Source organism: Chenopodium album, chromosome 4, assembly GCF_948465745.1.
Source record: "Chenopodium album chromosome 4, dcCheAlbu1.1, whole genome shotgun sequence".
NCBI lineage: Eukaryota > Viridiplantae > Streptophyta > Magnoliopsida > Caryophyllales > Amaranthaceae > Chenopodium > Chenopodium album.
In genome coordinates this window covers 38,474,796-38,479,055 of record NC_137837.1, presented here as the reverse complement: position 1 = coordinate 38,479,055, position 4,260 = coordinate 38,474,796, and the positions used below count along the sequence as shown (strand labels likewise).

General features: G+C 33.2%; 1 long non-coding RNA gene across 4 annotated transcripts; it reads right to left on the bottom strand.

The window, feature by feature from the left end:
• Positions 1-364: 364 nt before the first annotated feature.
• On the bottom strand, positions 365-4,035 carry LOC145626941 (uncharacterized). 4 transcript variants are annotated; one of them, XR_014111199.1, is made up of 4 exons: positions 3,849-4,035; positions 2,321-2,950; positions 804-865; positions 365-642 (listed from the first exon to the last, which is right to left on the bottom strand). It is a non-coding gene; the product is annotated as an uncharacterized LOC145626941 (long non-coding RNA). The 4 variants fall into 4 exon arrangements; XR_014111198.1 differs by having other exon boundaries at positions 365-865; positions 2,321-2,524; positions 2,881-2,950; XR_014111197.1 differs by having other exon boundaries at positions 365-865; positions 2,321-3,308.
• Between the last annotated feature and the right edge of the window lie 225 nt (positions 4,036-4,260).

Genomic DNA, 4,260 nt, shown 5'->3' with positions numbered 1-4,260 from the left:
CGTTACAAATAAGTAGTTATTCGTAACGGGCAGGTAAAATGTCTGTTACAAATAAGTAGTTATTCGTAACGGGCAGATGATATGTCCGTTACAAATAAGTACTTATTCGTAACGGGCAGGTGAAATGTCCGTTACAAATAACTACTTATTTGTAACGGACACTCTCCTTGCCCGTTACAAATAGATGGGTATTCGTAACGGACATTCATTATGCCCGTTACAAATAATGTCTAGAAAAGTCAAAATATTAGGGGTATTTGTAACGGGCACAATATATGTACCAGTTACAAATACCCCTATTTCTTATCCCTTCACTCATATCAAGTATAATATTTCCCACCAAATCCAAATAATTATTTTTAGGGCACAAATATATATTATCAAACATGTCATATAAACCAAATTTATTTTACATCTCAAAAACTGCTTACAAACTCATAATAATGTAAAAGGTTAATGATAAAAAAAAATAATAATATTATAGATTAAACAGCAGCAGTAAGCCAGTAACCATAGCATCCTAGAGCAACGGTAACAGCAGATCAGCAGCAACCATAAGCGGTAGCAACCATAAGCGGCAGCAACAACAATAACAGTAGTAGTTGCAGCATAAAAAAGTCCCTAATCTTTTTTCCTTCTCACCTAATTAATGAAATAAAAAATCAGAATCACAAATACAGACAAAGAATATGGGAAATCGAAGAGCTTAAACAAAGGTGGGGAAGGGAAAACAAAAACAAAAACTTAAGAGCTTAAACAAGAACAGCTTAAATGGTGAAAAATAGAAAATTTCCCAGACTAACTCGCAGCACAGCATATGTTTGAAACCATTCCTTGTCAGGTGTTTGGTGAAAATAATTGATCCCTGCAGAAACAATGGAGACGTCACTTTCCAAGTTTATGTATAAATACAATGTCTGTAGAAACCAAAAGACTGATGCAGCCAAAATGAGAGCATAACACGGTTACATTAAGATAATTAAACTCCAACTCTCCAAGTGTTCAATCAACACAGCCAAATCCTATTTATATCCATGCTTTCCATAAACATTTTGAGTGCTTTCTCAAGATGTTTCAGAAATGGACACGCTCAGTCCTTGGATCCTGGGAGCATTTATGAGCCATAGGATTCCGACCTAAATTAACTAAAAGAGGTTAAAATCAAGAAATTCAAATTAAACCCCAATTCATTGACATTGAGAAATTGCAACAAAGATTTCCCATATTCTTTTAGCCTTTATAAAGCTTTTATCACATTTAACAGAGCATACTAGATCTGCAATACAACACATTTGCCTTTAGCTATAACATCCTATACTCTCCCTTTAGCAAATTCTTTGTAAATTAGAGTACGAATATATGTTGTCCTAACAACACCAACATTCTGTCAAGCAGACAAGCAGATTAAAAAGCTTAGCCATGGAAAAGAAAGAATAACAAGCATACAAATTGCTTCCATTAATAAAAATAAAAGGTAATGTAGAGTAACCAAGCAAAGAAATATTGGCTCAGATAATCATTCACTGTAATAGGTTCAATGTGAAAAGTATAAAATCTAGCCTCCTTGCTATATCAGAACAGATTGCATGATTACAGCTATGAGAACTAAACAGAAGAAAAAATCAAAATAGCTCTGTCAATATTCAATAGAATCCCTAGCAGTAAATCTAACATGTTATAAACTGAACAAAAATTAAAGGTTAAAGTTTAGCTAGCAAAATTAAGATAAACAATTAATTTGTTCCACTAAGGAGTAACAACAATCAATCTGCATGTACGAAAGTGCAATTATATTCATGAAGACATACATCTATGCAATAGACTACCAATCCAATTCAGCCAATTCACAAGTAATATTTTGGAAGAAGAACAAAGTAGTAGTGGTGTCTTGAGTATCTAATCTAACCTTATCTAATCCAATCCAGCCAATTCACAAGTAATAATAAAACAATTTTTAAAGTGGGCCAGAGAAGATGTTTTGATATCCTCTGAGGCTCTGACATACTGCTCTCAAGTAAAAACACACTTGCATAGCTAACTAGACTTTGATCAGTTACACACTTACTCAGTTACACCCATTTTACCTAGCTAAACCCCCCAAATTTAGTAAAATTTTAATTCACTTCATAATGTTGGGACAATCAACAAAAGCTCACTTTAGCTTTTCAAAAAGAATCTCGACATGGCAATTGAACATCTTTCCAATTCACAGTTGACTCATGCTGATAATAAATCCTAGACTTATATATCCAGTATCTACTTTTTAGCATTAAATGTCAGATTATTTCAGTAATTTCAAACTTGAAACTAATAGCGGTACCTGGGAATAATTTTGAATTACTCTGTTGAAGCCACTGTGATAGGTATGTACAACTTCATCAACTACATCCTCGATAACCTCACTCTGCTCCTTCAGAGCTTGTAATTAATCTTTTGCAGTCAACAAGCGAACCACATGAGGCAATGAATCAAATCGCGCTGCAGCCCAGCTTTCATCTATTCGTGCTAGGTCCTCTCTCAAATGCTACAAAACCATTGAACCAAAACGTATATGCACGTAACAAATTTGGCATATTAAATCATAGTTACATTAAATCATGTCTTCCACAAATCCATGAACATCAGTACTACGTTCCAAATTTACAACTCTATCAGCTCAAGAAAAATTAATTCCATGTTACAAACAGGTCCGTAAGAACTAGTAGCTTATATAGTTATATGGTAACATTTTACTAGTAAGTAATACAAAGTGTCCAAAGCATTCCCAATGCAAAATACTCCATAGTAGCTTTCATCACATAAAACATAAACAATAAAAACAAAAATCTACATTCTAAACCAGGAAAAAAAATCCAGCTCAATAAAATGTTGAATACTTACAGCTTTATCAGATGGGACAGGAAGCCCATCAAAAAGTCCCATATTGAGCTCAAAATTTCCTCAATTGCAACTACAAAAACGTCAAAACACCGTGAATTCAGGTACAAAATCATAATCACAGCTCCAAACAAAAGCAATCTAACAAAAAAAAACACAAATACAAAATGTGCGTAATTAGAAGTATTGATTAACAGCCTGTGCATTAGCAAGTAATTTAGCCCCAAAACTCCTGTAATCAAAGTTAGCATAAATTTAGGGTTTAGAAATTCAATAATTGAGTTCAATTTGAAAAAATAATATATGAATTTCAATTGATTTCGGGAAAACCTTGTAATCAAATTCAATTCAATTTGAATAAATAATCGAATTCAATTCAATAATATATGCTGCGTTCTTTTGCTTGCTTCCGCCATTATTATTACCTTCAACTGCAAAATTAATTCTTGAATATAAAATTTAGTGAAATAATAAAGAATTTTAACAAAAGAAAAATATCAAATAATGAAACCCAAAAAAATAAGAGGACAAGTAAATTTTGGGGCAAAATTAATAGAACCCAGAAATTCAATTCGACATTAAACGAGTTGCAGATCCCAAACATTCAAATCAACAACAGACAATTGACAATCGATAATTTTAAATCCACGAACCTAGAAAAATGAAAAGATGAAGATTACCCAAAAATTATTTCAAACCCAAAACGATTTGAAGAAGACGAGATTACAAATACGAAATACAAAAGGCGGTGATGGAAACCTTTCAACACGAATCGGAAAAACACAGATCTATATGATTTCAAGAAATTTGACAAAAAAATGTTATCAAAATGTTCTCAATATTGAATTAAAATCGAAAATCTAAAAACCCTTGGGTTCCGAAAACATGATTGTAAATTTGAGAAGAAAAAAAATCAAAAAACACGAAAAAACTGAAATTATTTAAAGTGAAAAGAAGAAAAAAGCACAAACCTTCAGTGAAAATCATTTTGCGAGGGGGAAACAACGAGAGGTAGGTTAGTGTCAGCTCTTTGCGCCACTGCCACCGTTTCTAGGACCGATCGACCGACCGACGTGCTGTAAACCGGGGAAAAAAGATGTGGAAGGAGGAGAGAGAGAGAGAGAGAGAGAGAGAGAGCAAAAAAAGCGGCGAAAGAGATTCAGAATATTAATCCCTAGCGCTTGACTTAGGTGTAACTGACTTAGTATTTGCCTGTTACAAATATTAATTATTCGTAACGTGCATTTATTTGTCCGTTACGAATATTAACTATTCGTATCGGGCAATTAATTGTCCGTTACAATTGACTTTTTCCGTAACGGTTATATATTTTTCCCGTTACAACTACTCTTTTTGTAACCAAATTAATCATGTCCGTTACAA